General features: G+C 50.6%; 1 protein-coding gene across 1 annotated transcript in view; it reads left to right on the forward strand.

Moving 5' to 3' along the window:
* SLC38A8 (solute carrier family 38 member 8) overlaps nt 1-13685 on the forward strand; it is a 110271-nt gene that overhangs the window by 75503 nt on the left and 21083 nt on the right. The gene's annotated exons all lie outside the window — the stretch shown is intronic.

Genomic DNA, 13685 nt, shown 5'->3' on the forward strand with positions numbered 1-13685 from the left:
TGCAGGGTAAATAACTAACGCTGGACAAGGCCATCAAACTGAGAAAGGGAAAAAAAAAAAAAACACCTTTCTACACTTCAAAGCAGAAACCAAATAGATAAAAAATAAAGACCCACCACAGGAGTGATGGAATGAAATACCATAAAAATATCTGGCACTATATGATGCAGTTCACACTTGTCAGACAGCACACATGGATGATGGAATGAAATACCATAAAAATATCTGGCACTATATGATGCAGTTCACACTTGTCAGACAGCACACATGGATGATGGAATGAAATACCATAAAAATATCTGGCACTATATGATGCAGTTCACACTTGTCAGACAGCACACATGGATGATGGAATGAAATACCTGTGTGAAGAAGAGAAGAGAGGAACATCAGCTTCAATGCATTGTCTAACTGCAAAACACTTTATCCTGTTGCACTTAATCTGTTGCACGCGTAAGCCCGCACGCGTGCTATCCCAGCCAGAGCTAAATATATATCACAGGATATATATTCTCACAGTAGGATTCTCACAGAGGATCACAGTAGACAGCAGAAGGAGCAATCGCCAGTGTCTATACCTGGTCGCCAGCTTGGGTGCACTAAGAGGAACAGCTGCTTGAGTGGTAGGCATCCCAACCAGAGATCACGGGACTCCTCGGTATCCATGAAGGATGTTGTACATACCCCTGACCAGCCTCCGAATTTGGTACTCTTTATTTGACAAAGGGTGGTGAGTGATCTATGAGAATGTCACCTTTTGTTAATGGGGGGGTCATTTTATGCTTAAACCACTAGGGGCCTAGGAAGGCTAGCGCCAAGAGAAAGAATAAAGACTGTGCCCTTTGTAAAACCCCACTGGCAGTCCAGTGGCAGAAAGATCTCTGCGCTGACTGCATACAAAAAATGATACAGGAAGACACATGACTTTTCCATGTGCCTTAGGGCCATAATCAGGCCGGAGGTGCAAGGTTCTCTAAAGACAGCGTTAAAGGGAAGCAAGAGCTTGGGGGCTTGTCACGGATTCGGAGACCTCGCACTCTGGTGGGGTATATCATATGGAATCCCCATCCTCCTCGGACAGTGATGTAGGCGGCCGACCCTGCTTTCTGACCTAGGACACGGATAGACTGGTCAGGGCAGTCAGGTCAACAATGAGCCTAAAGGAGGAAAGGGCTCCTAAATCTCTAGAGGACCTTATGTTTGGGGGCTTGGAGGGAAAAGAGGAAACATACCTTTTCTATTTAATTTCAGGATAAAGGTGCTTGTAGATAAGGAATTGAAGCTGGAGAGGTCTGATAGCCTGCTCTCATTTTCTAGGAAATACCCCTTTGAGGAGAAGGACACAGAAGGTTGGGATAAAATCTCTGATGGGGCAGTAGCAAAGTCCTCTAAAGTCAAACTTGCCCTTGGAAGACTCCGGCATGTTTAGAGACCCGATAGATGGGAAAGCTGATGGGTTCCTGAGGCACACCTGAGAGGCAGCTGCAGGGGGTCTGAAGCCTGTGATAGCTGGGACATGCACTGTCCAATCTCTGATGGTCTGGCTGCAGGAACAACTCAAGAGTAAGGTTTCAAGACATGAAATCTTGGTTAATATGACTGTTGCAGGGAGCAGTGGCCTTTCTAACAGACTCCTCAGCAGACTCTGTGAGGTTAAAGGCTAGGTAGGCGAGCCTATCCAACACGGTTAAACAGGCCTTTTGGCTGAATGGGTGTCCAGCGGACCTGCCTTTGAAAAATAGACTCTGCTCCATCCCATGAGATGGACAGTTTCTCTTCGGACAGAATCGGGAAGACATCTTGGAGAGGGTAGGTGACAAGAAGTTTCCCGGTAGAGGCTAGGAAGCCTTCTTTTTGGAGGAAGAAGTTTAATAGGGGATGACCTCTGGGAGAGGGAGGATAGGAAGGGGGTCTGGATATATGCTCACAGGGCCCTCTACATCTTGAAAAAAGCCCCCCCAATGACATCAGGTCAGAGGCTCTCTCTTTCTTCCTGCCTAGGTAAACATCTCCCCCAGTCGCTGGATCTTGAGTGTCATCGAGGATGGTCTGAAGATGGACTTCGTCCATCCACCCCACCAGATATTTATATTAACACCCCACAGGAAATCACCAGGAGAACAGCTGGCCCTGGAGGCGGAGGTTTTGGGACTGTTTTAAAAACAAGTTCTGTGCGAAGTCCCGATGGAAGAGATAGGAAGGGGATTTTATTCCCCCTCCCCCCCTTTTTTTTTTTTTTAAACAGAATCCAGATGGTTCTCTAAGGACTATCGTCAACCTGAGGAAGCTCAACCGATGGATTGTGAATTCCTTCAAAAAAGCTTTATAGCTGTGTTCACTGACTCTATGGTTTCATGGCAGTCTTAAAAGATGGCTATTACCACATCCGAGGAGGAGGAGTTTATTATATATAGCACCATTGATTCCATGCTCTACCTGGTCCTCACCATGATGACCTAACCTTTCGAAGAAGGCTGCTGCAAGCGATGATCCCTCCCTAAGGTGTTTTCATTCTCCAAAAATCTTTCAGGTGTCCTGTCATGGGTGAAGGGAAAACACCAAGGTTACCGGTAGCCGTTTTTCCAGAACCCATGACAGCAGGGTCAGACTGAGGCACCGGGACACTGGAGAATCCTCCGGTGAGCCCTGCCTCCTGCGACTGCCTCCTTATTTAGTCCCTGCCCTACGAAGTGTGCACTGAGTGGTGCACACTCTATTCTATAGCCGGCAGCAGCGAGTAAGCGATGCAAATGATGTGAACAGTGCAGCCGTGTGGCAGCTCTTTCACATCAACTGCTGCTACTGCTGGCTTCTAAGCGGTGAGCTATGCACAGCATGCCTGTGTGTGCACTGCAGTCTGCAGATGAGAGTGCCGTCCTCCACCTCACCTGCTTCCTGCCCGGTGCTTCCTGTCTGAGACAGCCCAGCTGGATGACATCATCATCCAGCGCGCTGTCTCAGACAGAAAGCTGCCAGTGAAGAAGAGGCTGACGGGATGTGCTGCGGGGAGGTGTGGTGGTGGGGAAGGACCATGATATTGGTGGGGGGAGGCAATGATGGAGGTGGAGGTGTTGTGAACTCATTTTCTGGTCTGCCTCTGGTTTCAGGTGAGGCAGCTGGTTGTGCTGCCAGAGGAGTTGTGAGTTCTTTCCAGGCTCCCTCTGGTGGCAGGAGGTAGTGAAGCTGATCTAATTAACAGAGACCTGCCACCTGATAATGAGGAAGAGGAGTGGACATCTGGAGTCTCAGACTGGATTTAAGACAGCCGACTCCCTATTCCCATGCTGGTGATTTTTTTCCTGCCTCCTGAGGTCTTAGTTTCCAGCTCAGTTCCTGCATTCTCAAGCTAAGTTGTCTTTGCTAATGTTCACATTTGGTTTGGTCTATTCAGTTTTTTGTGTGGTCAGCCAGCGCCGGCTGGGGCTGTGCTGAATTTCCATTCTTATGTCCCAGTATGTGCCAGTGTGCTTTTTGTCCCTTATTAGATTGGCCTCTTTTTGCTCTGTTCTCAGAATATGCCTGAGTGCTGATTATAGTGGGAGAAGTCTAGTGACTTCAGGGGTTTTTTTTGCTATCAGTGTTGGACATTTTTGCAGGGTTTTTTGGCGTGATTGCAGACAGTATCTTTCCTTTCCTGTCCTTTCTAGCTAATGTGGGCCCCATCATTTGCTCAGCCTATTTTCCTACCTGTGATTGTGTTTTCATCTTGTCTTACCATCAATACATGTGTGGGGGCTGTCTATTCCTTTGGGGTCTGCTCTGGGGCAGTTTTAGATTTCCCCTTTTCTTGCTTTAGGCTTATTTAGTCCTCCGGCTGTGATGAGGCGTCTAGAATTGTCGTAGGTACGCTCCACGGCTACTGCTAGTTGTGTGGATAGAATCAGGGGTCTACAATCCACGTAGTTACCAACCTCTCTGGTTTTCTGTGACTTGGCTTGGTCTTGTTTTCCTCCTCGGTGACCCAATCAAAACAGGGAGGCAATGATGGAGGTGATGGGCAATGATGGAGGTGATGGGCAATGATGGAGGTGATGGGCAATGATGGAAGTGATGAAACGGGCAATGATGGTGGTGATGAAATGGTGATGGGGAGGAGGCAATGATTGTGATAGTGGAATGAGCAGTGATGGGGTGGGGGGATGATAGGGGTGAAGGGGGAGAAGGAAATGATTGTGGTGATGAGGATAATGATGGGGTGGAGAGGGGCTGCATTATACTTTGAGGGGGATACATTGTAATCATTGGGGGACTGCATTATTCTCAGGGGACTACATTATATTCTGGGGGCTACATCATACTATATGAGGGGGCTACAGTATACTCTATGGGGGGTTGCATTATTCTCTCAGGGGACTACATTATATTTTGAGGGGCTATATCATTCTATTTGAGGGGGCAGCATTCTGCCCTATGAGGGGGTTACATTTTACTCTATGGGGGGCTGCATTATACTATGAGGGGGGCTGCATTATACCCTATGAGGGTGCTACATTATATTTTATGGTGGGGACTGCGTTATATCTTATGAGGGGTTGCATTATATCTTGTGGGGTGCTGCATTATATTCTATGAGGGGGGCTAGGGCCGTTGCTTGCTGCGGATTCCCTGTCGCAGCTGTTAGCTGCACAGGTCACCTGCCAATCGCCACCCTGTATCGCTGCCACTTGCCCCAGTCCGGGGGCTGCGGCCCATCCGTCCAAGGACTCCTCTGGGGCCTGTGGTGCCCCGGTGTCACCAGAGCATCGGAAGGCTCGAAGACTATGTCAACTCTTCAGCAGCTGGGCCCAGAAGCTGTTATGCCGAAGAACCACCGTCAAGAACGACGAGGGACGTCACGACGGCTAAGTTGATTATATAGTTAAGGACCCGTAGTCGGCCATACCCCGGCCCTATAGTGACCGGCTTTCGTCGGACGTAGTCGTGTTCTACTCTGTTCGTGTTTGCTTGTATTGAGCCCCTGCGAGGGCAACTCTTGTTACCCCTTTGGTTGGTCAGGCTGCGACTGAGGACAGTTACCTATAGGCCTATAAAAGTTATTACTAAAAGCACTAAACCGTCTCGCACCTCGTCACTGTGTCCTGCGTACCTGCTAGTACCACATTTGGCGCAGTTGGCAGGATGCAGTCTCCGAACGCAGATGGCGGTGCACCTGACCAGAGTGGGGCTGCCGATAATGGGGGGGCCCCTGCTCCAGCATCTTTCTGGGGGCTATGCTAAGTAACTTTCCCTGTTTTCTGGCTCCAATACACTGCTGTGGAGCTGGACAGAGCGCATGCGGGGCCTCTTCTGCATGCATCCGATGACCCCCGATTTAAAGGCTGAGGTGGCCCTCATGGTGCTAGATGGGGAAGCCCGGAAGTCAGTGATGAGACCCCCGGGACACCGCACCACCTTTGCCAGGGTCTTGCAGATTCTGGAAGAAACCTATGGGGATCCAACAAACGTGGAAGAGTTGAGGACCCGGTTGTTCAGTCAGATGCAGGGGGAGGGAGAGACCATCACCCAGTATATGAACGCTCTCCAGGAGCTATACACAGCCATAGAGTGGAAGGACGGAGTAGGGGTAGGGTCCATTGACATTACCCTGCGTGACCTGTTAGTGACTGGACTCCGGGACCCGTTAATCAAGTAGGCATTGCGGGAGCAGATTCGAGTGAACCCACGCATAGCTTTCTCTGAGGTGGGGAGTCAGGCACGAGTGCGAGAGCAGGAGCAGGGGATGACTGTTCCCGTGGGGAGGGCCCGGAGCATGGAGGCTTCTGTAAACGTTGTCAGAGAGCCTCAGTGGATTGAGGAAGTGAGACAAGAGCTGAAGAGTATCCGGGGCGAGCTGGCCGAAATGAAGAACAGAACGGAGCCCGCGTCCTGCCTGCTTGGCTACAATCCCAGGCCCTGGGGGCCTCGCAATACCCGGGGTGGCTGGGCCTCACCGCCCCGGTGTTGAGTGTGGAGAACTGGGCCACTTCGCACGAGAGTGTCCGTGGCATGGGAGATACCACCCCAGTGGACATTAAACTAGAGGGCTCCGGGCATTGGGGACGCCGCTCGGAGCCGGAAGCCACAACAAGGGGTGGTGGAAGTCCCGAAGAACTGGTCGCTAAGTGCCCAATAGTGTGGGCCGAAGTCGAGGGTCATGCTGTTCGGTGCCTACTGGATACGGGGTCGCAAGTAACGACCATGCCTGCAACTTGCTTCCGGCAGCATTTCCTGGAAGCAGCAAGGCCCCAGTGGGGGCCCATGATATGACTAGTAGCCGCGAACCAACTGCCGGTACCTGTTGCCGGAGTGGTGTGGCTCCAGATGACGCTGTGTGATAAATCCCTCGGCCGCAGGGGAGTGGTCCTAACCCAAGGAGAAACTAACAACCATCATCCAGTTATCTTGGGCATGAACATACTACGGGAGTTCAGCAATCTACTCCTCAACGATCCCAAGCAGGAGACCTTGAGCCAGTGGGGTTCTCGCACGGCCCAAGGGTAGGTCTTCCAGTGGTTGGTGCGGGAGGCACGAGTGTTCCAGGAGTGCCAGAAGGGTGAGGCGCTGGCAGTCATCACGCCGGCGGCTCCCCTGCTCGTGCTTCCTCCAGGGCAGACTGTGGTGGCCCTGCCGATCCGCGCCCCGATGCCACTGGAGGGCGTGGAGGTGCAGTTGGAACCATGCTACTCAGAGCGCCTGCAGCCTGGCATACTGGAGAGCTGGAGAACCACAGGAGTTTGTAGAATAAAACATGGTCTTTATTTCCATATACAAAAGAGAAAATTGTATCACACATACATAGACAATGAATTCAATAAACACACCAAAACCGGAACATGTGATGTGCTCACCATAGGTAACAACCACAGTGGGTTAATCCCCAATTGCCAATCCCCCATGCCCCAAGCTCAAAGCATGAAGTCCCATTGTGAAAATAATTAGTGGTGCCATAACTGGACCCAGCTATCCATATAGCCTCTGTAGTCCTGCTTCAAATATAAGCAGGCACCATATGCGGGTAAACACTCAAATGGGAAAAGGCAGGACAAGGGGCGACCAGTAATACTCTCATCCAGGCGCGCAACCACCACAGCCCGGGACACCCCAACGAGCGTTTTGCCAACCAGCGTTTAGCTTTCTCGAGGGGAAGTACAATGGATGCAGGTGCAGGACCTTTTAGTGGCATCATAATTAGGTCACCTGATCATCAGCTGACCATCCGCTGTTCTGCACGCCGAGCGCTGTGTGTAGGCGGCGCATGCGCAGATCACCGGCATCCCACAGCCCCGAACACCTGGCACCCAGCCGGGAAGCGAGCGGGGACAAACAGTCCCCAGTCGCAGACAGACACAGGATGTGCCGGATAGTCAGGGCCGGGGGGAGCAGGGGAACCACGCAGGTGCACCCCAACAGCGCCAGACACAAGCACACGGTGCCATAAATCCACATAAGACATGAACAACAATAAGAAATGCCACCTGTTCCACACCCAGATCGAATATCTGGGGCATACGGTGTCAGCGGAGGGTGTCAGACCATCCCTTGAAAAGGTTGCTGCCATCCAGGGGTGGCCTACCCCCGAGACGGTGAAAGACATGTGGGCCTTCCTGGGGTTGGCCGGCTACTGCCGTCGGTTCGTGAAGAATTTTGCATGCCGAGCCGGAGCCCTGCAGGACCTGCTGAAGGGGACTCCAGCCGGGGCGAATGGACGGAAGGTCCAGTGGCAGCAACCGCAAGAGGATGCGTTTCAAGATCTCAAAGCTGCACTCTCGGAAGCCCCGGTATTGGCGTATGCGGATTTCTCGCAACCGTTCATCCTGCATACCGACGGGAGCCTCAAGGGACTAAGAGCTGTGTTGTCACAGGTGCAGGACGGCCGAGAGAAAGTGATCGCCTGTGGTGGCCGGTCGCTTAATGACTCCGAACGCAACCCGGACAATTACAGCTTCTTTAAGCTTGAGCTCCTCGCAGTAGTGTGGGCAATGACGGAGCGGTTCGCAGAGTACCTGGCGGGCTCCGAGGTGGTGGTGGTGCGGACTGACTACAACCCACTAGCCCATGTGGAGAATGCCAAACTGGGGGCCCTGGAGCAGCGGTGGGTGGCTCGGATGGCCAAGTTCAACTACAAGATCATCTACAAAAGAGGGGCTGAAAACGTGCACGCTGACGCACTCTCCAGAATCCGACACACCACCCCAGGGAGGAATCGAGATGACGAATTAGAAGAGATGCCGTTCGCCCTCACCACTGCCCTCACCACTCACTTACAGCCAATGCGCAAGAAGCGCCTCATCCGGGACCCTTAGGGGGATTGCTGGAACAGCCACACGACAAGTGGATCCAGCAGCAACAGGAAGATGGAGAAATTGGACTCCTGCGCCGATGGGTGGCCACCGGCAAATTGCCCACTGGCTCACAGAGACAGACTTTGACCCAGGATATGTTGCGCCAGTGGGAGAAACTAGTCATCAAAAAGGGACTCTTATATCGGAAAGCCGTGTCACGAACAACGTCTGCTACAATATGGCAGGTGATCGTGCCCGGAACCCATCTCAGCCAACTGGCTCGGGAAGCCCACGAAAAGGTGGCTCACTTTGGTGCTCAAAAGACTATGCAATGGTTGCAGCAGATAGTGTACCACCTACGCTTGCACGCTGCTGTGGAAGAAGTTTGCTGAACCTGCCGCCTGTGCGAGCTCGCTAAACCTCCCGCGCAACGAGCCCCGGTGCAGACAATTGTAACATCAGCTCCTCACGGTGGACTATCTGACCATAGGTCCTGCCTACCAGGGATATGAACATTGTGGATCACTTCACCAAGTTCGCCATGGTCCCTCCCACCCGAGACCAGACAGCGGAGTCGACCGCCTATGCGATTTGTAAAAACTTTATCCAAGTGTACGGCTGCCCGCAACGAATACATTCGGACCAAGGAGCGTGCTTCCTAGGAAAAGTCATGGAAGAACTACATCATCTCTATGGTATCGATAAGTCTCGGACTACACCATACCACCCGCAGGGAAACGGACCCTGCGAATGATTCACTCGGACACTAATCCAAATGCTGCGTACCCTGGAGAGCGACCAAAAGGCCCGCTGGTCTGAATACGTCCCTGAGCTGGTGTGGGTATATAATAACCGGGTGACTGGTTACACCCCCTACTCATTGCTGTTTGGACGGGAAGGCAAAGGAATCATGTAAGTGGGAGATAAACCCGGAGGAACCTCAACCCTGAACCGGAGTATCCTCGTGGGTCTGAAACCACCGGCACCAGCTGCAGACCCTCCACCGAATCGTCCATTACAAAGCTCCAGGATCTAGAACACCCGGTGCGAGCGCTGCCCCACCAATTGACTTCCAGACTGGGTATCGGGTACTCGTACTAGATCAACGCCCCCAAAACAAGTTAGAACCATGGTGGGAGGAGAACCCGTACCGAGTGTTGCGCCGGATAAGCCCCGACGGGCCTGTGAATGAAATACAATCCGACGCACCTCTCACTCGTGTTGTGCACCATAACATGTTACGGCCTTGTGCATCCACTGATCCCATGCAACCCGAACCGATCCCTCAGGTCCCCGACACCCCCCCTGCCCATGGTCTGGGACCTGGACGATGAAGAGGACTCCCCAACCGCATCTGCGGGGCACCCAAGTAGTGACACTACAGTGGACCCGGGCATCCCACCAGAATCTACTATCCTACCACCATCCACCACCCCAGAAGACTCCACCATACCCAAACTTCGTCGCTCCGAGCGATCAACAGCTGGCAATCCCCCTGAACATTACGAACAGGACCAGTTCGTATGGCGACAAGGACTGTCATCTCGAAAGACTAACCCAAGTCTACCAAAACCCTTGCCCGAGAACTGGCGAGCATGCAGGATGGGGGAGTGTGGGAAGAAGGGCCCCCACCGAGTGATTGGGCCGGAACCAAGGGGACCATCACCTAGGTTCCGGGGGACAGAGTTCAGGGACGGACTGTTGAGATGAACAGATGGGCTGGGGGAGGAGCCAGTATAAAAGGGCGGGGAATGCTAGTCACGGTGAGTCAGCAGACCTGGACAGTGACTGAGAGCCAAAGCGACTTACCAGAGCCAGGAGAGACGTTCACCTAGGACATCAGAGGGATAGCGCCCAGACGACCATCCGAGAGCTGCTGCCGCCTCACCCCAGCCCGTGGCTGCAGCCTACCCGTGGTCGCTCGTTGCCGCCTCGCTCCAGCCCACGGCTGCGGCCAGTCTCCCGCCACCCATGGCCGCGGCAAGTCCAGTGCCGTCGGCGGCCACCACTGTCCCGCTCTGGTTCGCGGCAAGGGCTGGGCCGTTGCTTGCTGCGGATTCCTCGTTGCAGCTGTTAGCTGCGCAGGTGGCCTGCCAATCACCACCCCGCATCACTGCCTCTTGCCCCAGTCCGGGAGCTGCGGCCCATCCGTCCAAGGACTCCTCCGGGGCCTGTGGTGCCCCGGTGTCACCGGAGCATCGGAACGCTCGAAGACTACATCAACTCTTCAGCAGCTGGGCCCAGCGGCTGCTGCACCGAAGAACCACCGTCCAGAACGCCGAGGGACGTCAGGACGGCTAAGTTGATTTATATAGTTAAGGACCCGTAGTCGGCCATACCCCGGCCCTATAGTGACCGGCTTTCGCCGAACGTAGTCGTGTTCTACTGTTCATGTTTGCTTGTATTGAGCTCCTGCGAGGGCAACTCTTGTTACCCCTTTGGTTGGTCAGGCTACAACTGAGGACAGTTACCTCTAGGCCTATAAACGTTATTACTGAAAGCACTAAACCGTCTCGCGCCTCGTCACTGCGTCCTGCGTAACTGCTAGTACCACATGGCAATACTAAAGCAACATCTCAAGACATCAGCCAGGAAGTTAAATCTTGGATTTTCTAAATGGACATTGACCTGAATCATACTGCCAAAATGGTAACAAAGTGGCTTAAGGATGGCAAAGTCAATGTTTTGGAGCTGCCATCACAAAGCTCTAATCTCAATCCTATTGAAAATTTATGGGCAAAGCTAAAAAGGCCGATGTGAGCAAGGTGACCTAGAAACCTGGATAAGTTACATCAGTTTTGTCAGCAGGAATGAGTCCAAATTCGGACAAACTATTGATAAGCTTGTGTGAGGATATCCCAAATGCTTAACCCAAGTAATTCAGTTTAAGGGCAATGGTACCAAATACTAATAAAATGTATGGAAACTTTGCAGTAAGTAATAAAGTCTTAAAACCTTCTCTCTCATTATTCTGGCATCTGGTAAATATTAATAATTATGGTAATCCCAATTGACCTAAAACAGGAAAGGTGTATTCTGATTTCATGTCAGATATTGAGAAAAACGTGCAGATGTCTTTTTATATAGTGTTTGTAAACTTCTGGTTTCAGCTGTATATGAAATTTACTTCATTACTGTTTGGAAGATCTATGGCCTGATTCATCATTGCCCTTGCGCTTTTTTTTTTTTCTGTCATTTGCACATATTTTTGCTAAGTTCATCAATTCTGTAATCATTGCAAAATTTGTTACAAGGCCATTCCAGTCCCCCTTGGGGCACATTTTGCACCATTTTATCAAAAGTGTGAGTTTGTGCTTAAAAATTCACAAATGCATTTCAAAACTGAACTGAAAAATAAGACCATTTTTGACTTTGCTCCAAATTCATAAATCATATGCACCATTTTTTTAAGAATTTGGTGCCAAAAACTGCAACTACACAACCACAAGACAAAAAACGAAAGGGCAGTGAGGATACTCGGTACCAGGCAGACTCGTAAAGGGGCTGTGTCACGGCAGCAGTGACCAGGTCAGTGGCCCTGGGCACCCAATAATAGGGGAGATGGTGGAAAAGGGATAAATAAAGTTTGTAATAAAGTGTTTGTGACGCCACCCGTGGTATTCAGTCAGGGGACCAACGCTGCATCCTCTGGAATGATAGGGCAGCAGAGATGGTTAACCTCTCCACGGGTAGAGCTGTATCCCAGAGCAGTTAGAATATTAAAGGTGATGTTGGTGGTAAGTGTGGTGTAGGGCAGGTGATGCGTGAATCACTTAGAGGACACAGCAGGGTGCAGTTTCCTTTACCTTTTACTGAGCAGTGCAGGTACAGTCCGGGGCTCAGGCTACAGATGGTTCTAGATTCGGTCAGCCTGGAAGCAATTTGGGAATTTTGTCAGGTGGGTTGTGAGGTCTCCTTTCTAGTGCTTTTCTCTGAGGTACTTGCTGCTGTAAACTCTATTCAAGTTTCTCTTTCTAGCTGAGGCTTAGGTAGAACTCCACTCGCATGACAGGCAGCTGTAGCCTGCTTCAGGGATCACTCCTGTTTGGCGTCTCCGACTCACACGTGCTGCTGTGTCATCAAGTATCAGTTGGGGGACAGAGGATCTACGGTCTTCTGCCCTCTGGATTCTGCTGCTGGGGCTTTAGTACCCACACAACCTCGGGCTCTGGAGCCCGGTCACTGGCTCTCAAGCTTGGGAGTGAGCTCAGATGGAGCTCCTATCCCCAGCTCTTCTCCAAATGTCCTCTCTCAACCTTGTTCATGCTCTAACTGCCACTAAGTTCCTCCTCCTGACCAGAGAGCAGCAACCCTGAAGTCTGGTTTAGAGCTCCCCCTGCTGGCCTGGAACAGAAACTGTGTTGTATGATGGAACCACCTGACAAGGGGATTCCTTCTTTGCTTCCAGGCATGACATCACTCCCCCCCCCCCCCCACCGAGGGAGGCAAGGCCATTGTGGCAACTGTACTCCTGGGGTGCCACAAAAGTGACTTTAAAAAATAATTGCAAATGAATCGTGGCTTATATGTTCAGAGATGCATAAAACCACATACATGTAGGTTGGCATTGAAATAGAACATTTGCAGCATGTGATTTCTTTAAGTCCCCTCTTGTACTATACTGGCAGTGTAAAATACAGATTTTCAGCAAACAAATACACAACATAAAATCCACAGCATTTTTGCTTAATGGGAATTTAGGTTAAAGGGCAGGTCTTTCAGAAAAATCCAAGGAAAGTGCTAAATATGCGATTCTCTGACATGTAAGTAAAGGTTCCTCAAAGTAATAAAATGTCAGTTTATTTTTTTTCCAAGATGCCTTTTATCTCCATCAAATATCTCATCATTTCATAGAAATTTACTCCACACAATGTATAGTAAAGTCGGCATGTAAGGGTTAAAAATAAACTCCACATAAGACTGTTTTAATACCTGTAATATATCAACATTTAATGATGGATTGCAAATCTTAAACCATCAGATAATCTATTCCCATATGTCAACGGAGATTAAAAATCCGGAGATTCTAAGTCTTTGTACTTTATTCAGCACATGTTCTGTGGCATTTGCAATCCATATGGGCTTCAAAGGCATTAATATATTGATGTCTGTCTGTACTTTGCTAACAATGGGACTGCTAACACCTTGCAGACTATATCCTTCTTTTTTTTCATTTTCTTGTGATTTTGATTACTATAGACTGTGTTTAGCAATAATCAATAATGAAGTAATGCATATTTGCACTGGACAAACGTTCACATCCTGATTTTAATTCTGACATTATGAGCTGTCAGATGAGCCAAAGTGTGTTAGTGAAAGACGTGATGCCCATCACCCTTTGTGATCACTAGCTGCAGCGCTCCATGCTGCCATAGTGGTTACACCAATTATTTCATGGCAGATTATGACTTAAGCCGGCCATAC

Source organism: Dendrobates tinctorius, unplaced genomic scaffold (assembly GCF_039654945.1).
Source record: "Dendrobates tinctorius isolate UK_male_01 unplaced genomic scaffold, ASM3965494v1 ptg000048l, whole genome shotgun sequence".
Lineage (NCBI taxonomy): Eukaryota > Metazoa > Chordata > Amphibia > Anura > Dendrobatidae > Dendrobates > Dendrobates tinctorius.